General features: G+C 37.9%; 1 protein-coding gene across 1 annotated transcript in view; it reads right to left on the reverse strand.

The window, feature by feature from the left end:
- LOC117421124 (E3 ubiquitin-protein ligase RNF38) overlaps positions 1 to 21,155 on the reverse strand; it is a 182,296-nt gene that overhangs the window by 75,895 nt on the left and 85,246 nt on the right. The gene's annotated exons all lie outside the window — the stretch shown is intronic.

A 21,155-nucleotide genomic window follows, 5' to 3' on the forward strand; every position in this document is an offset into this window, starting at 1 on the left:
ATTGCCATAGACGTCTTCAGATAGAAACCGAAGAATTTGATTTATTCTGTAGTTCTTAAAATATGCCAACTATTTTGAGCGCCAATGGGCACAACCACGCATTCATACTTTAATAAAATAGGATATTATATATCATCAATATATAACACTGACAATATGAACGTCCCATTTCAGGGTTTTTTGTAATCAAAGTATAAGTTGTATGTAAAAGTAACTAGTGTATTAATTACATGTATATACATCTTGTTTATAGGTCACAAAGGTAGGTTCAAGTTTCCCTTAAAAATAGGGTTGACACCTTTCTGGGTTTGACCCGGCCAGTCCGAGAAATGGCATCTGTGTCCGGAATTAACAAGCCCAGACGCCCTAATGTCCGGTTTTAAGTGAAAGGCATAATAAACACCAACCTTCTTTTAATATTTTCTTTGACATACAGTCGTTGCTTAAGGATTCCCACTATCGTATTAGAAATGTACTGTTGAGTACTGATCTGTACATTCTACTTTGCAACAAACATATCCACGTGATGTAAACAATCCAATACGGCTCTTTAGTGCTTTCGTCACTGACACTCACTTCCTTAGAGATAGTTGCTACCTGGTTCCAAACAACATGGTGCTTTCAATGTTTTCGGCGCTCCGTTTTTTAAATTGAAGAAAACTAATTAAAAAGGGAGAAAACTCTCTCAAATGATGGAAATTTCAATCATTCTTATATGACAGTACACTTAGGGTGCGTTCAATAGGCAGAGCGTTACGTGGCCTGCACGCCGAGCGCGCAAAACATTAGTTAACAATTTGAGGAGATGCGGTGTGCGTTGCAAAATGGCGGATGTACCAGTGCGGCGACTGTGGTGGAATTTTTCCACATATTTTGACTAACATATCTGTGTGCATTCTTTTTTGTAATAAATAAACAAATAATACATTTTATATATATATACCTCCTTGTGCTCCATCCTGCAGATGAGATGTTATATCAATGTCCTATTGTAAGTGACTCTGCATATAATGCACAGTTTGCAGCCTACCTCTGTATAGCACTTTGTGATGGTGGTCCACTATGAAAGGCGTTAAATAAAGATATTATTAGGCTTCCAAGCCATATGCTGGGGAAGCCTATTGTTTTTTTTAGGATTATTATTATTATTACTATTTATTTATTTATTTATTTTCTGCCAAAACATGCTCAAAACTCACGAAATTCGGTACACTGGTAGATGCCTACGGGGGATAGTTGGTGATATTCAGCAAATTTGCGCAAGTCACATGGTTCGGCAGCCATATTGGATTTTGCGGAATTTGTTAAAACGCCTATGTATCGGAAACCGCTTACTGCAGAGTTCTGAAAATTGCTATACATGTTGAGGGATAGTCCATGATTAACTGTTGTTAATATGAAGCTGATTGGTTCTGTGGTTTGGCAACCACATTGATTAATGACATAAAATTACCATAAAAATATAAAATCATCAAAATTCAAACATCTTCTCTGAAACCGCTTATCCGATTGAAACAAAAATTGGAATAAAACATCTCAGTATGGTCATCTGTTACACTTGTTCAAGGGAAGTTGCTACTGTGAAAATCATGGCGTCCACGCTGCATGACATCATCAACATACGCAACTGGCTATAAAACTGCGTATAACTTCTTATCGGCTGCACCAACACACAAAATTTGACACGGATGTAGAGGACTATGGGATGTTGTGTCGTGGTCAATATGGCTGCCTTTGGTCACATGGTGTGGCAGCCATCTTGGATTTAATGAAAAGTTTGGACAATATTCAAAAGTCTTCTCATGAATGGTAAATAATACAGCTGTGAAAAATTTTGTATATAGTGCACTCATGTCCACGATTGATTCTACTTAAGAAATAATGGATCGGTCACATGGTGTGGCAGCTATGTTGGATTTTGCGTAAAACACTTAAATAACAACTCCTCATGAGCCCTTTGGCTGATTGACGTGAATCTTGGTTATACGTTATCTTTGTACTGTCCTCTAAAAAAGTTAGTCAGGAAAAGCCAATCAATATGGGTGACATGCCAGTTTTGTCAATTTTTCACATTCCCACCACTGGGGCAGCTGTTAACATGGACAAGTCTGCAAGGTATAGAAAAAATATAGCAAGGTGCAGAAAAAAGTATGTTTGTAATTTAAATAATTTAGATGTGACTTTTGTTGTTTTACAAAACTGGTGTGTTTATATGAGCACTATAGGTAATGCAAGTAGTGTAATGTGTAATGCATACATAGTTTTACATAGTATGGTTAAGTTCTGCTAAAGGTCAAATTTAAAGCTGGCTGTAAAACTTCCCATAATTTCTTATTGACTGCAGATGGTTGTTATATAACATGCAGAGTTCTGATTGAAGCCAAAATGAGCATAAATGATGTAAGTATGATTATCTTTTACGGTTGTTCAAGGGAAGTTGCTACAGTACAAAACATGGCTGTTGTGGGCCAATGAGATTTCAGCATTGATCATCTAACCAGTGATTCCAATGTTTTGGCCAAAATTGACAGTCAGCTGTGTCCAAAATGATTTGTGATAACGTTTAATCTATAACAACCAATATGCTTAAATTTCACACTAACTCCTTGGAAGCCGTAAAGTTGCTCGCAACTCTAGTTATATATTATATTTGTTTGTTCGTTCAAAGTCACATTAAGAAATATTTTCTTAACTGCATTTAAAAAGAAAAATAATGGACGGAATGCGCTGTGTTAAAGGTGAACTATTTAACACTGTTTATTTTTATTATTATTATTTTTATTTTATTATAGTTTTGCTATTTCTGTGAGATTATGCTTCAGAGTGTATCTAGGCTGAAAAATCACAGAAGGCTGCACCGAAAATTTTAAACCTTTCATCCCATAGGATACCAAATCTCTTTACACGCGGAAGCTATTCTGTGCCAGCACACTGTAACAGCAGTTAAGGTGGGAGGAGTGAGGAATTGCTTAGCCAATTGAACTACAGGGGTAAATTTAGGTAGGCCATATTTTAAGTGTCTGAATTGGAATTTAGCCATTATATTTGCATAGTCCAACTGTTTAAACATTATCTACAGCCTACAATTTAAACTATCAGGAATAGATAATGAATACAATAAAATAATATTTATGTTTAATTGTTGAAGGGCACTGGTTTCTTAAAACCCAGAAGTGAAAGAGATGATATAGGCGGTATTTTTTTTTAGCGTGCGAAGGTGAATAATATATGTTGAACTCCGCCACAGACATTACATAAGCATATGAGATGTCTTTTTTGGAATATTATTATTTATTTATTTATTTATTTATTTTTTAATTTATTTATTTCTTAGCACACGCCCTTATCCAGGGCGACTTACAATTGTTACAAGATATCACATTATACATTATTTCACATTATACAGATATCACATTATTTTACATACAATTACCCATTTATACAGTTGGGTTTTTACTGGAGCAATCTAGGTAAAGTACCTTGCTCAAGGGTAAAACAGCAGTGTCCCCCACTGGGGATTGAACCCACAACCCTCCGGTCAAGAGTCCAGAGCCCTAACCACTACTCCACACTGCTGCCCTTATTTATTTCTTAGCAGACGCCCTTATTCATGTTCCTTCTCAAAAATGTGCTTTAATATTAACCTTTAATAAAGGAAAATGACTGCTTTAATGAATTTTCATATATCTGTTTCAGTGCAATGTAGTTTCTTCTTCATTGTATAAAGAAATAAGCTTTTTTTAAAAACTTTTAAATTTGATTTCTGTTTCTTCATAAAAACAGAATGTTTTCTGGGGAGAGTCAAAACATACATTAACTTTGATTCATGTACTAAGGGTTACTCTTAAATGAATTAATGATTCAGTTCTGTGTACATTTTTATGGTAAACTGAGCATGACCTAGAAACTCTGCTGTCATCTGTAACAGCAGAGCATCCCAAAAACTGGACTGAATTCGGAAATGCAGCGTGGCCCAGAATTTTCGACGTCATCTGAAAACCAAAGCGGCCCAAATTTGGGATGTTATCTGAAAAGCAGAGCGGCCCAGAATTTGGCACGTTCAGTGGTTTTTTTTAGTTATCTGTAATGATAACGAAAATGTCTATTAATGAACATAAATCATATCTGTTAATAGTCACTATAACTGTAACTAAAAAATTATGTAAAACGATAACGAAATAGTAACAAACAAAAAAAAAACATTTAATTATAGTTAGTTAGGCTTGCTACTTTTCGATTGTAAATCGGTAAAGCTTGTTAAACATCGAATTCCCAAAAAATATGAGTTCGACTGAAATCGATTTATATAGGATAAATGTGTGTAAAACCACTTGCTATTTTTTTTTAATTTTCTTTACCAAAAATCATCATTTAGAAATCATCTCTAGTTTGTGTAGTTTTTATACTTGCTGTCTGTCCTGTCTCTGTTCTGCTCTGAATGGCTAGATGTCGCTGTCAGTCAACGTCAGCGGTCCCTTAATAGGCTACTGTAGTTTCACTGTCAGTCATTTCATCTTGTTACGTAGAAATTAGCAGGTTAATATGTAGGTAATCTTTTGATTTAGGTATACGGTGACAGTTACTAGTTTGTTTTAAAAATGCGGAAAACACTTAAGAGGTATAGTATACATTGAGGCAGCGGTAAAAAAGCTAGGTACATTATATTAAAAAAAAAAAAAAAGTACAAAAATATATCAAGATTTTTTTAAAATAATGTGCCCACTTACATTTTTAAGACTGGCATATAAATCGACATGTTTTCATATTATAATTTTTTATTTGCCATTTCTTCGTAACATTATTGTGCTCTTAGGCTGTATATAAATTTGACCACAAGGTATTTAAATTTTGCGTCAAACAGACATGTTCGCTTCTCGTTCTCATTGGTGAGTTTCCCTATTTACACTGTGTGTAGTTCCAGAACTGGATCCAACATCTGTTTATGATCCGACTCCAGTGAATTCGGATCCGATACCAATATTATTTAATGGGCGGTTCAGTACGGTACATACTCAAGATGAAACAAAGAAACCAATCTATAACGCATTTCTTTCAAAAGAAGCCAACTCTGGGTACGAATGTTTAGTGAATGTATTTCTTAAATTAATGTTGTTTCTCTGCTGACAGTCCTGTGCAATTTGATGTTTAGCTGCGATACGTTTTCATAAATCTGTGTTTTTCTTCCGCAATGGCAACGCCTTCCCTCTCCCCGATATAATGATTTGTAGCTGTAGCACTTTTCATGTATTGTATTTGACCCCATGGGGTAGAGGAAATTGAGGTAATTCTAATTATAAATTCACTGTTTGGCAACAGCAGTTTTTTTTTAAAAAAAAAGTTATTTTCCTAATATTTTTGTTAGAGATAAAAATCCAAGGAAGTACTGTTTTAATACCGGTGATTTTTTAAAAATCGTTTTTGGCATCTTTAAACAGGTTGTTCAGTGGTAACAAAGCACTGGATACTGAAGTAAACTGCAGCTGCGTTCCAGCATGAATGTGACAGCGCACCTCATTCAACCTTGACCTCTGTACACCAGCAGCATTTTAAAGTATATTTAAGTGAATTTAAAGCAACATTTTCTATGTTAATGATTATATATGATAAGTGTATTGGTTTGGTTATCAAACAAACAAAACAAAACAAAAAGCCTTGGATGTTTTTTGCCCTGCCCCAAGTGTAAAACAAAAAATTCTCCTACAAGAGACAATCCGTGTTTTCTGCAGCAAATAGATTCCTAAGGTCTCTGTTCATGACGAGAAACAGTTTAACTGAGTGCATCCTTTCGATATGTTTGATTGGTCTCGCAGCAGTATGGGTAAAAATTGACTGAATGGCCTTGCCCTGCTATATGTCCACAGAGACATGTCCCAGGAAGAAATGTACAGCGTTTCGATAGATCAGGACATAGGAGGATTGGCAAACTCTATTTAAAGTAAAGCCTTCTAAATCAGTGTTTTAATCGTGGCATCATACAGCCTCAGCAGTCCGATCAGTCTTAGCACTAGTATCAGCAATCTTACCAGTCCCAGCAGTGGCAGCACCAGTCTTACCAGTCCCAGAAGTGGCAGCACCAGTCTTACCCGTTCCAGTTGTAGCATCAGTATCACCAGTCTCAGCATTAACTTCAGTAGCAGTGAACCAAACGCATGTCTCAATGAAGGTATAAACCCATCTACTTATTCATATTTATAAGTTCTATTCTTCTTGTCCTTTTAATATCACATATTTCTAACAGTATGAATAGGGTCATTTTAGGTTGATGATGTTTTTGCTGGGAGATTTGTTTAAAAAAAAATATGTGTCATGAAATTTCAAACATATCCAAGGTGGGTTCACTGGGTAAAAAGAGTTAGCGACTTATATTGTTTTGCAGTTTGCATTAATAGTCTCCAGGCTTCAGGAACAGGATATGCAGGTTTTTTTTAGTTTTTTTTTTTAGATAAAAAATAGATTTTTTTGCCTTAGTGAAAATCTATTCCTAGCTACGCTTAATGAATATTGTGCACAATACCCTGACCGATCGCTGAAGTCTCCGTGGCAGGACGAAGCGTGCCCGTCTGCCTTGCCTTACAGTGAGTTTGAGTCCAGCTGTGCTGAAGCAGGAGAGGGGCGGACCTCAGACTCTGAATAATAAGTGCAAGTTAGTTCTGTTCAACTATCTCTAGTTTTGTTCTGTGCATATTTTTTTACCTGTAAATTTATGCTATAAAAGTCTGTGTAATACACTTTTATATGCTGCTTTTATTTGATACCATTTTTAAATGTGTGTAGGATCTTTGTCTCTACATATAGCTCCACTATGACCAAACGTTATTTCAAATTAGAATGTTTCGCTAAATGAGACATTTCTCAATGGCATAAGAACATAAGAAAGTTTACAAACGAGAGTATGCCATTCGGCCCATCTTGCTCGTTTGGTTGTTAGTAGCTTATTGATCCCAGAATCTCGTCAAGCAGCTTCTTGATGGATCCCGGGGTGTCAGCCTCAACAACATTACTGCAGTGAAGTCAACTATTTTGTCTTAATAAAAAACATGCACTGTGTTTCTATGCCTCTGAAATGAAAATAATTTTATGTTGCAACAAAGCTGGAAACTATATTGATCGCTTGAAAGAAGCAGTAACGCAGGCATATCTATGTTGTGAATGTAATGTAGGTTGTAAAAAGCACTGTTTTTTGGCTTGTTCAGCAAACACCCGGCAAAGCAAAATTGATTCAAGAATAAAACAACAACAAAAAAAATGAAGATCTGATGAACTTTTCACGTCGGGTTAATTTGTAATAAAAGCTCAGTTTGGGATTCTTGCATGTTGGATTAAGATTTGGTGCACTTTGAAACTATTCATGTCAGACTGATTTTGAATAAAAGTTCAGCTTCAATTTGTGCATTGTTTTGTACTGCGTTTTAATTCTTCAACGAAAAGGATCAAACAAAGGCAGAATACTGCATACATGAGAAGAACAGGTACATGTAATTCTACTTTTATTCACAATGAAGCAAAGGAGCATCTGCCAGAGAAAGTAAACAAAAACAAACAATATATGGTACAAAATGTATTTAGATAAAAACAAGCATACATTAAAAGCAATTACATGAAATACCAGCGCAGGCATTTGAAACATGACATATCATTACCCTGTTAAATACCCCATTCAGATGCATACAGTGGCTCTCAAAAGTATTCACCCCCCTTGGACTTTTCCACATTTTATTGTGTTACAACATGGAATCAAAATGGATTTAATTAGGAGTTTTTGCCACTGATCAACACAAAAAAAGTCCCTATGTCAAAGTGAAAAATAAAATCGACAAATACAAAACAGAAAATAATTGAATGCATAAGTATTCACCCCATTGAGTCAATATTTGGTGGAGGCACCTTTGGCAGCAATTACAGCCATGAGTCTCATTTGGATAAGTCTCTACCAGCTTTGCACATCTGGACACTGCAATTTTTGCCCATTCTTCTTTGCAAAATTGCTCAAGCTCCGTCAAGTTGGATGGGGACCTTTGTTGAACAGCAATTTTTCTCTTTCCACATATTCTCAATTGGATTGAGGTCCGGGCTTTGACTGGGCCATTCCAGGACATTGACCTTTTTATTTTTAAGCCACTCCAGTGTGGCTTTGGCTGTATGTTTGGGGTCATTGTCCTGCTGGAAGATGAATCTTCTCCCAAGTCCCAGGTCTCTTGCAGACTTCAGCAGGTTTTCCTCCAGGATTTCTCTTTACTTTGCCCTCTATCTTCACAAGCTTTCCAGGCCATGACGCAGAAAAGCATCCCCATAGAATGATGCTGCCACCACCATGCTTCACGGTAGGGATGGTGTTCTCAGGATGATGTGCGGTGTTAGGCTTGCGCCAAACATAGCGCTTAGTGTTGAGGCCAAAAAGCTCTATTTCGGTCTCATCAGACCATAGAATCTTCTTCCACCTGGTCTCAGAGTCTCCCACATTCCTTCTGGCAAACTAGCGTTTTGTTTCAGCAATGGCTTTCTTTTTGCCACTTTCCGATAAAGGCCAGTTTTGTGAAGCACCCAGGCTATTGTTGCCGTATGCACAGTGTCTCCCAGCTCAGCCATGGAAGACTGTAACTCCTTTAGAGTTGCAATAGGCCTCTTGGTGGCCTCTCTAACTAGTGCCCTTCTCGCCCGGACACTCAGTTTTTGAGGACGGCCTGTTCTAGACAGATTCACAGTTGTGCCATATTCTCTCCATTTCTTAATAATGGACTTTACTGTGCTCCGGGGGATATAAAATGCCTTGGAAATGTTCTTATATCCTACCCGATTGGTGCTTTTGAAGAACCTTATTCCGGATTTGCTTTGAATGTTCCTTCGTCTTCATGATGTAGTTTTTGTTAGGAAATGTACTGACCAACTGTGGGACCTCCCAGAGACAGGTGTATTTAACCTGAAATCATGTGAACCACCTTAATTGCACACAGGTGGACTCCATTCAACTAATTATGTGACTTCTAAAGACAATTGGTTGCACCAGAGCTTATTTAGGTGTGTCATAGGAAAGGGGGTGAATACTTATGCAATCAATTATTTTCTGTTTTATATTTGTAATTAATCTAGAACAATTTGTAGATTTTATTTTTCACTTTGACATTATGGACTTTTTTGTGTTGATCAATGGTAAAAACTCCAAATTAAATCCATTTTTATTCCATGTTGTAACACAATAAAATGTGGAAAAGTCCAAGGGGGGTGAATACTTTTGAGAGCCACTGTACATGCCAACATGGTCGGGACAGTCCTGATTTCCTAGCAAATGTCCCATGTCCCGATGCACAGGAAGAAAGTCCCAATATTTACACATAAAAAAACATGAATTTATTCTGCACAGTAGAGTTAGTGAAAACCACACGCTGTGCTCTTCGTGCGGCTGACACATCTGCTGATCACTAACTTACCGGTATACAAAGGTGAGAACGCTTCATTGTGTCTTTACTGTCATGCTGGTCGTGTGGTGTTGAGTTGAGGGGATACGTCTATTATTATATGATAGAGTGTTGTTTGCGTATGACCCCTCCCATGTGTATGATGCATATAACACCCACCCCCTCCCCAGGGGACAAGCGTCCCGCTAAACAGTTTCCAAATGTTGGCAAGTATGCATATGGACGCTAATGTGCAATAGAATTTTAACATTACACATATTTTCAAATTAGCGTGACGATGAATGCATTTCTGTTGGTTATTAATGAAAACACAGTTTTAAGCTTTACTTCCTTGTTTATACAACTACCATCCGCCCACTACATACTACATACCATGTGACAACCTGAACTTCTGCTATGAGAAAGCCACTATGAGACAGCAGATGGAGACAGCAGTAATACCCTATTTGATAATGGTTACATTTTTATTTCAGGGAACCAGGATTAGGTTGCACCTATTGGACAATGATGGTTTTAATCTGACACGAGACTTGAACATGCTGAATTTGTAGCCAGATCTTGAATGGAACTGGAACTGCACAGCAATGCATGTCTGCCTTGATTACCTGGCCTTCAAGCTTAGAATACATAAGTAAGTTAGCTACAGTATATTATTTATTATTATTATTTGTTTATTTAGCAGACGCCTTTATCCAAGGCGACTTACAGAGACTAGGGTGTGTGAACTATGCATCAGCTGCAGAGTCACTTACAACTACGTCTCACCCGAAAGACGGAGCACAAGGAGGTTAAGTGACTTGCTCAGCGTCACACAATGAGTCAGTGGCTGAGGTGGGATTTGAACCGGGGACCTCCTGGTTACAAGCCCTTTTCTTAAACCACTGGACCACACAGCCTCCTATATGGCTTTTAATACAGTACTGGGGAAGGAAGGGTGGCTTTATTTTTTTATTTTTTTCCTTTTTTTTAAAAAAATAATTTAGTCGTTGCCAATTATTTTTATTATTTTCTCCCCAATTTGAAATGGCCAATTACTTTTAGGCTCAGCTCACCGCTACCAACCCTGCGCTGACTCGGGAGGGCGGAGACGAACACACGCTGTCCTCCAAAGCGTGTGCCATCAGACGACTGCTTTTTTTCACACTGCGGACTCACCATGCAGCCACCCAAGAGCTACAGCGTCGGAGGACAACGCAGCTCTCGGGCAGCTTACAGGCAAGCCCGCAGGCGCCCAGCCAGACTACAGGGGTCGCTGGTGCACGGTGAGCTGAGGACACCCTGGCTGACCTAACCCTCCGTCCCCCCGGGCGGCGCCCCCTGGAAGCTCCCGTCCTCGGTCGGCAAAGGAATAGCCTGGACTCGAACTCGCGACGTCCAGACTATAGGGCACATCCTGCACTCCATGTTGAGTGCCTTTATTGGATGCGCCACTCGGGAGCCCAGGGTGGCTTGATTTTGTACAGTTTTAGTACTGCTTGATATATTTGCATTCTCTTATGTACCAGGTCAATACTGAGTTATGCATAAAAATCATCCATACAGCAAAAAGAGCTAGCAGAACTGGACTTTATATACCACAACTTTGTAATAACCTTCAAAATACTCGCTGTGTAAAATATAAACCAGAAACCAGCATCTCAAAGAGACTCAATTTTAATACACTGTATGAGAGCTCAGCTACCGTGGGGACAGAAAATACAAAATGTGTATTTAACAGTTACATTACAGACATTTACCCCAGTACTGAATTATTTATCATAATATATGAAACAGCTAGTTAGCCTATTTGTGCTTTCAAATCGGACGAGATGGAGTTGAAACTATAACTGATATACTGTACTGGGGTAGCCTTGGGAACTAGACAGGGAGTTCAGATTGAAGCAGAAGACCTTGAAGTGACTTGGATAATGTTTCTGATAATTCAGGAGTTGGGCCCCCTGAAAGTTAAACCTTGTGATCATTATTTGTTTATGTTGCTAGGTGGCCCAGCAGGTTAACTTCCCAGCTTCACATGCTTCTTATCTGTTCTTACCAATTTGGCTGTCTGCTTCAGAAAGGCCCAGGAGTGTTCATTTTAGGAATGAGCACTACGTTTACTAACAGACCAGCAGCCAGGCTGGGTTATTGGTTACTGTGCAAAATGTGAACTGGCAGTTAGCACCTGGCTATTGGTATGCTTCACCAGCCCCAAATTGAATGTGTTTGTGAGAAGGAAGCAGAAGCAGTGTTTCTATAGTGAGCAGCATGACAAAAGTGCAGCACTGCTGACAAATTGATTAGAGAAGGGGAAAACTAATTTAAACTGGTTGTCACTCACCGAGAATGTAACACAGGTTCAAGGGGCCTTGACGGTAAAAGCATTATGAGGGTGTTGTTTATATGCACGGATTAGCTCCCTGCTATTCTGTCATGGCCTACTGTACAGTAGTGTGCACGTCATTCTCAGGCTGTGGTTATGTACTTTCTGCACAGACCTGCATGCAGCCAGCTGTATATAGTGCTTCAGAATGAACTGAAACTGGGAGGCATTTTTGCTTCTCAAGCCTGCATAGTTTCAAAGAAAAGGGCAGTGTAGTGAAAGTGCTTTGCATCCCAAATTTGTGGCTGTGATGGGGTGCAAGCTCACTCCTATAATATGTGTTTGTTATTGTTGTTATTTTTACTGTTTTCATTATGTTTTTGTGATTCTTGTTTTGGTTTGGATCAGCAGGGAGGGGATTAAGTTCCTCCCTGTGTAAATACATGTGAGAATGTGGCTGGAGCCTTAAGTGCTTAATTGTTAATTATTAGTTAATTGGGCTCCAGCCACAGACTATAAAAGGCAGGTGAAACCCTTTGTGTGGAGGAGTTTTTTGGGTGAGTTTGTTTGTTGGTGTGCTGTGCTGTTTAGTTTTTTTGAGAAAGAAACTATAGTGAAGGCTAATGCCCAGCCTACATTTCTATATTTTGTTTAAACCTTTTGTTTGGGCCCTTGTGCCTATTTATTTGATTATTTTTGTTTAATAAAGATCATTATTTTGCCCCTTCCACTGTCTCTGAGCCTCAAACCTCTGTCATCCTGCCACAGTGGCATGCTACAAATTTAGGACCAACTGATGGTTAACTTAAAATAAATACAGTACCTTGTGACTGACTGGTGAGATGATAGGGGAATTTTCAAATAATTATACTTGGACTGATAAAAAGTGTATATAAAATGTATTGATATTATGTTTGTTTGTTTTTTTTTTTTTGTTTGTTTTTTTAACCTATACTCAATAAAACCTTTGAAGTTTTGTTTCCCAATATCGACACTGGTAATATTTCAATTTTTTTTTGTATTTCTATCTTAACTTTGTCATTAACCCCTCTCATAACCGACAGCTGAACACAGTTATTAAAAGTGGTATTTCTATAATTGTAATTAATGTTATTGTTATATATATCACCCAATAATTATTTAATTACTGTTTTTATTTTAAATTATTTCAATTTCTAGCTCATAACCGACACTCTATTATGAACATTTCACTTAGTTTTTTTCCCAAATAAAAAATAAATCAAAAGCAAACAGTACTTGGACAGAAGTGGAGTATTTTGCAAATTAGAAAATACCTAAAGCATTTGTTTTTAAAACTTATTTTTGATATTTTGTATAAATTGTACTTTTAATTACAATGTTGGTTATGTGTAGGGTGTCAGTTATGAAAGCTGTGTGTTAGTTTTCTTTCTCAGCACTTCATCTTGAAACTAAATCCTTGGGTACAATTCATTAAAATAGGGAAAATAGGGTTACAGACTGCAGACCGTCCTACATCATAATCCAGTTGACATGATACCTTTTGAGCCCTTTATTAAAATTACATTTAAAAAAAAAAAATCATACACACAAAAATACAATGGCTCATTCAACAATCCCCTCACTCTCTTGAATTCTGGTCTTGAAAGTCAAGTTAGATTCCAAACATCACCTAAAATACATTAATTCTGGGACAGGGAATAGGTTTTATATATCTATTTACACATCCACACAATATAAATTGGAATTGTAGAATAGGTTTTGTATACATCCTGTCTTCAAAATGTGAACATTTATACATTCAAAAAAGCAAAACTGACTGTAGAACACAAGTCAGCTAACCACAATGAAAATACAGTTTGGTCATTATACTAGTTTTTCAAACATGGGGAACAAAACTCATATTATTATTTAATTTATGACCTTCTAAATGATCTGAAGAAACTCTAAAACAGACAAAACAAATCAAAGATGGAAGGGGACACTGTTATGCAAGTTATCATCCTAACTTTAAATGCTCTGTCTGAGAAACTTGACAGTTAGTGACCAACAGTTTAATAACTGTTGAAGTAAGTTTTAATTTTCCCAGCATTTGCTCAATCCTGTTTTTTAGTTTTGAATGACAGGCACTGTTTTGGGCAGGTACTACAAAATGCGGTTTGATGAGTCCAAGCACATCTTCAAGGACATAATAACTCTCGTCATGGTCTCCAGCGGTTGGCCAGTAATATCGGTCTTGACCTTTTTTATTCATGCATTTAACTTCAACACAGTCACCTCTTTCAGTGGTTGCCATGTCTGTGATGGTTCCTGGATAAACATCACTCCACAAATGTAGAGTTTTCACCTGGAATTATTTTTCAGCCATTTCACGATTGGTGTCAATGTGTGCCCATATAGCTACTTCACAATAACGAAAATCCACTGAGACTGTACAAAAACATTTTTTTAGTCAGCTTACCTCCTACATATACCACCATTGTATGGCATGATACCTGATTGTGTGATGCCCCCAAATGGGCTCTCTTAACCTGACTGTTGGACTTACAGTTGTAGTTTTCTGAAAAATCAACAAAAATCACAGCTTTGAGACTTTCTTTTAGCTGTTTCTTCATCTTGAATTGCTTACGGATATTAAGCATGTGAGTAAACATATTAACAGCTACCTTATTTGTTTTTGATATTAATTCTTCCAAAGTGCCACAGGCAGTGTGCTTGAACTTTACAGTGCGTGATTTGATTTTTCTGTTCTTAGTTTCTCTGTCTTCTTTTTTGCATCATCCATTGTTTCCAGTTCACAATTGCATGTGTGAGGTCTTCATTGCTGATAGCAATTTCAATCTTGTACCCTAACATTGGTCACTGTAAGAGCACTGCTTACTCTCAGTTATGCAAACCAGAGTCTCTGATAGTTCTTCAGCATTACTGGTCTCGATTTACTTTTTACTTTTTTCTGGAAAACAGCATTCCCGTTCATCTGGAAAGTCTCATGTTTTACACATTGGCAGGTTTGCCGATCCTCTAGTCTCGGTGAAACAATGCAAAAGGGTCTGTAACGGGTGAACTGAGTGTATGATATTTTGTAACCAGGATTCTCAGATTTGAAGTGCAAGAACAACTTCTGCAGTGGAGCAGTACGGATCTCTTCCTTTTTTTGATTTTGGACAGTGTGATGGTATCTTTCTCGCCAGGCATCACTCGACTCGTCACGAGAGAGAAACTTCACGACAATCTTCTGTTTCTCCCTAGCAGATTTCTTCTCTTTCTTTTGTTTAGCTTTAAAGCTGGTAATAGTCCTGTGGTCGTTCTGCAGTTGCTGGGCTGCATAGTTCTTTAATTTGTATTTCTTGAGAATACTATGCTTAAATTTCAGGTATTTGTTGGACATTGTGATTGGAGAGAGATAGACCTGCTTTCCAGAACCTTTCAATTAAAATATAATATGGTATTTTGCTGTACTAATATAACAAACTATGGGTGACTATATAAATGATCATGTTATGCACAAATGTAAGAATTGGCTTTCTGTGGTGATGTACTTTTTTCTTTCAAATAGCATATTATTATTTTATTATTATTTATTTCTTAGCAGACGCCCTTATCCAGGGCGACTTACAATCGTAAGCAAAAACATTTCAAGCGTTACAATACAAGTAATACATACATATATAATACATAATACATAATACATATATATATATATATCTATAATCATTCGCGTGATTTATTTTAATTGCAAATATATATAAACTGCCCACTATTACAGTTTTACATATAGACTGCCATGTTTTCATTTACCTCCCAAATTCTGGGCCGCTTTGCTTTTCAGATAATGTCCCAAATTTTGGGCTGCTTTGGTTTTCAGGTAACATCCCCAGTATTTTTTTTGTTACTTTTTTTTATTATTATTATTTCATTTTTTAGTTATAGTTAGTTATAGTTATGCATGTTTTTATTTTAGTTATAGTTAGTTATAGTTATTACAGTTAACTAAATATAATTTTAGTTATTATTTAGTTATTATTACAGTTAACAGAGTGGTGATGACCTTGAAATCTGTCGAGATAAAAATAACTTGGGTAATGCCAAGCTCTACACCTCTTCACAGTACACTCCTTAGGATAGCAAACCACAAACATGTATTGATCAGAGATTACCATTTACGAGCCAAGTCTTGCTGTACAGTCCTCCACACACTTTAATACTAGTCAAATAGATTCTGTGTGCTGGAAACAAGTAGTAAAAAGCAGGCTGTTTATTTCATCTTGATTTTTACTTAATTTACAAACGCTATATTTAGATTTTTACATTATGATTTCCATTACACGAGAATAGATGTTAAAACTTCATGCTGATTTGAACTCGGCTCTCGCCAAGATAAGCACCAACTAAGACGTAGCTTTACAGTAAACTAATGTGATCCATATGTGTCTCCATCCATTTACGTTTCCTTCCATATGATGATGTAGATATCCTTCTGTCTGGTGTTAATGGCTGAAGTGTAATGCTGGCTCCAGGGATCAGCTTATTTTGCCTCCCTGGCGCATCAGCACACACAACGGCTGCGATGCTGGCTCCGGGGATCAACCAAAGTACGGCCTCCCCAGCGCATCAGCATTACATCCGTCTGGATTGAGCTAAGTAGGGTACATCTCTGGGGTTTTCAAGTGGGCACCTTCCATCCTCAGTGTTTCGTCGACTAGCCCACGACACCTCAAGAGGGCTCGACGGTGATTCTGGCGTCCCAGCATCATCCCCCTCCGTCCCCCACTCAACTCAGCCCAGCTTACTTACCTGTACATCAGCGTTTCTTTCTTTCTATTGTGCTTGAGATCCCCAGCCAGAATCTTTCCGTCTCAACCACAGCCAGTTGCTGCTCCTCTCTGCTGCTTCAGATAAGTTCTTCACTGTGCGACGCAACTCTTGGCCACTGAATCCGACGTCTCTGAGAAACCGGGTTGTAGAGTGTGCCACAAATCCTCGACAACCCACTTCCACTGGGTAAACCCGAACTCTCCATCCTCGCTGTTCCGCTTCAGTGGCTAGTTGAGCATAGTGGCTAGTCTCTTCCTCTCATACGCCTCATCTACAGCATCCTCCCATGGCACTGTTAACTCTACCAGGTGAACAAGGCGTGCTGATCCAGACCACAAGACAATATCTGGTCGAAGGTTAGTGGTGTCAATCTCAGGTGGAAAAATAAGCCGTTGACCAACATCTGCCAGCATTTTCCAGTCTCTAGCAGCTTCCAGTTGTCCTGGGCGAGGATTGGTTTTAACACCTTTTCTTGGTGGTTGCTCTCCTGGGCGGAGGAATGTTGTCTTTTGTGTGTAATGTTTTGATGGAACAGGTGACAACTTATTGGTCATGTTACGCTTGTCTTCCAATGCTAAGGCCAAACATCGCAGCACCTGGTCATGGCGCCAAGTAAACCGTCCTTGGCTAAGAGCCACCTTACATCCTGTCAAAATGTGCCTTAATGTTGCAGGTGATGAACACAAAGGACATGAGGGATCCTCTCCTACCCAGAGGTTTAGGTTCTGTGGTGATGGGAGAACATCATATGTTGACCTGATGAGGAAACTGATCCTGCTCTGTTCCATTGACCATAGGTCTTGCCAGCCAATCTTGCGTTGTTCCACACTCTCCCATCTCATCCATTCTCCCTGCTTGGCCTGGGAAATGGCCTATATACACCTCATCCTCTCCTCCTGCTTTTGAACCTCTTTGACTACCAGCTTCCTCCTTTGAGCTGGGGCTGCCTTGTGCCATGTAGGAGGAGCTGGAACTCCCAACCATTTCCTGATGTATGAACTGATTAAAGCTTCCAGCTTCTCTACTGTTGTCAAAGAAACCTCGTACACAGTCAGTGGCCACAGCAACCTCGGCAGTAGACCAAACTGAAAGCACCAGAGTTTTAGTTTACCTGGTAGAGCGCAGCTGTCTATGCTCTTCAACCCTTCCACTGCTTGTTGTCTAACTTCTCCCACACGAACTGTGTCCTTTGGATCCCCGTCGTACCATCTCCCAAGACTCTTCACTGGCTTCTCAGACACTGTTGGTATTGCCTCACCATTAATGAAGAATGTTTTATCTACTACTTTGCCTTTAATTATAGAGATGCTCCTTGATTTAGTGGGCTTGAATTGCATTCGTGCCCATTCAATGTTATTGGTTAATTTGCCCAATAACCGATTAGTGCAGGCTACTGTTGTAGTCATGGTTGTAATGTCATCCATGTATGCTCGAATTGGTGGTAGTCGCATTCCAGAAGCCAAGCGCTCTCCTCCTACTACCCATTTTGATGCCCTAATGATTACTTCCATTGCCATGGTAAAAGCCAGTGGAGAAATGGTGCATCCTGCCATTATTCCAACCTCTAGGCATTGCCATGTAGTGCTGAATTCTGAAGTTGAAAAACTGAATTGCAAATCTCCAAAATAGGCTTTCACTAAATTTGTTATTGTCATCGGTACACTGAAAAAATCAAATGCTGCCCAAAGTAGTTCATGTGGCACTGAACCATATGCATTAGCCAAATCCAGGAATGTCACATGGAGCTCCTTCCTCTCCTTTTTAGCTGATTGAATTTGTTGCCAGATCACATTGATGTGTTCTAAGCAACCTGGGAAACCTTAAGGAAAAATGATTAAACCATTTAATTTGTAGTTGTAAATGTTTAAGTAGAACCTCAATGCCTGATGAAAAGAAGGCATTAGAAGGGTTAAATATATAAGCAACTTGCCTGAATCAATAGTAAAAAAAAAAGTGAATGAAAAAAAAAACAAACACAAAATTTGCCTTTTTCTGTACAATACAAAATGTCCCTGGCTCACAGGCTTTCCAAGAGATCTGGAGAACACATACTATAGGGCCACATTTATAAAGTATTTACCTTAAGTATTTTTCCTTATTGGAAAACAACACAAAGAAGTTGTAGTGTCAGATACATCTTTCATGGGCTAATTTAACATCCCTATAGGTAGCAGTGTTCTGCGGTATTTCGGTATATCGAAATATCATGATAGAAAAATTATACCATACCTAATATGTGGTTTAAAAAAAAAAAAAAAAAAAAAATGATATATCGTGTTTTTCGATCCTGTCTTTTTTTTTTTTTTTTTTTTTGAGACATCACTAATTGTGTGCTTTAAAAACAATATGAACTTTTTTTGCATATACCGGAAGAAACTAACTTTCCTGCTCTGCGCGTTCTCGGAAAATTGAATTACAGTACTGCCCAAGTAACACCATGGCGGACGCGGGAGAACAGCTGGTTTCTAAAGCCAATTCCACAAGTGTGTGTGGAACTACTTTGGCTATCCATTAAATGAAAGCGGCAATCCAGTTGAAGGTGGACATCCAAAATGTAGGAGGTGTTTGAAAGAAGTCAAAAACAAGTGAGGAAACACCACCAATTTATTTAAGCATTTATCAGATCGCCATCCCAATCTCTTTGTTGAAGTGAAGCGACAGCATGTAAGTTACAGTGAAAATAGTTTTACTTTTACTGTAGTTCTTTTGTTTTACATATTATTGAGATTCTGTAAATTCCATCTCGCCTTCAAAATGTAATTCATGCACCCAATTAGTATTAATATATATATATATATATATATATATATATATATATATATATATATATATATATACAGACGTGCTCAAATTTGTTGGTACCCCTCCACAAAAAACGAAGAATGCACAATTTTCTCTGAAATAACTTGAAACTGACAAAAGTAATTGGCATCCACCATTGTTTATTCCATATTTAATAGAAATCAGACTTTGCTTTTGATTTTTTATTCAACATAATATTGTAAATAATAAAACAAATGAAAATGGCATGGACAAAAATGATGGGACCGCTAAACTAATATTTTGTTGCACAACCTTTAGAGGCAATCACTGCAATCAAACGTTTTCTGTAGCTCTCAATGAGACTTCTGCACCTGTTAACAGGTAGTTTGGCCCACTCTTCCTGAGCAAACTGCTCCAGCTGTCTCAGGTTTGATGGGTGCCTTCTCCAGACTGCAAGTTTCAGCTCTTTCCATAGATGTTCGATAGGATTCAGATCAGGACTCATAGAAGGCCACTTCAGAATAGTCCAATGTTTTGTTCTTATCCATTCTTGGGTGCTTTTAGCTGTGTGTTTTGGGTCATTATCCTGTTGGAGGACCCATGACCTGCGACTGAGACAGAGCTTTCTGACACTGGGCAGTACGTTTCGCTCCAGAATGCCTTGATAGTCTTGAGATTTCATTGTGCCCTGCACAGATTCAAGGCACCCTGTGCCAGGCGCAGCAAAGCAGCCCCAAAACATAACCGAGCCTCCTCCATGTATCACTGTAGGTATAGTGTCCTTTTCTTTGAAAGCTTCATTTTTTCGTCTGTGAACATAGAGCTGATGTGACTTGCCAAAAAGCTCCAGTTTTATATATGTGTGTAACAATATGAAGTTGAAATAGTAAAATTTTGTACAATACTATAAAAAAAAAGCTGATCAAAATGCCGTTCGTTAGTTCATCAAGGTGAAAAAATATATTTTTCAGACGTGTCATTAAAACAACTCCATGTTAAAAAATGTTAACACTTTATATATTCCTTGGATTTTGAAGTAAACCATTTTTTTGTGTGTGTGTAAAACAATTAGCTTTCATGCTGGAAACGGACGTCTGACTGTTGCAGGTTCAGCACAAAAACATACAGTACATACATAGGCTGCATAGTTATTTTTTTTTCCATATATAGTTCAAGGTGTGCATACGCGGTTCAGCAGGTAAACTATCTGCTCTAATATATACTGTAGTATATTGTAAAAGTCTTTTGTCTAATTTATTTGCAACGTTGCACTGCAACGTTGTTTTAAAGGAGACGTTTGGCTTGAATAAGATGAAACATAATTATTATTATTATTATTATTTATTTATTAGCAGACACCCTTACCCAGGGCAACTTACAATTGTTACAAGATATCACATTATTTTTACATACAATTACATTATTTTTTACACATTATTTTTACATACAATTACCCATTTATACAGTTGGGTTTTTACTGGAGCAATCTAGGTAAAGTACCTTGCTCAAGGGTATAGCAGCAGTGTCCACCACCTGCGATTGAACCCACGATCCTCTGGTCAAGAGTCCAGAGCCCTAACCACTACTCCACACTGTGTTTTCACTATTACAGTATCAGAAGTTCTTTGCCAGAAACACTTTTTTCATCAGCTGGACTTATTTTATAAAATTAATTTGAAGTAATGATTCATTTTCATTTTTTCATTCCTTAGAGCACTTCTAAGACACCCTTGTATATAAACATCTGACCTAGTAATGAAAAGCATGCTTTGAGAAAAGTATGTGTGTTATTTTGTTTTACAGTACTGTGAGTGTTTTTCTTTACACTCATCCCTGCATTAACACTTCTCTTTTTATACCACACTTTGTACTTTTTATTTGACAGC

Source organism: Acipenser ruthenus, chromosome 1 (assembly GCF_902713425.1).
Source record: "Acipenser ruthenus chromosome 1, fAciRut3.2 maternal haplotype, whole genome shotgun sequence".
NCBI lineage: Eukaryota > Metazoa > Chordata > Actinopteri > Acipenseriformes > Acipenseridae > Acipenser > Acipenser ruthenus.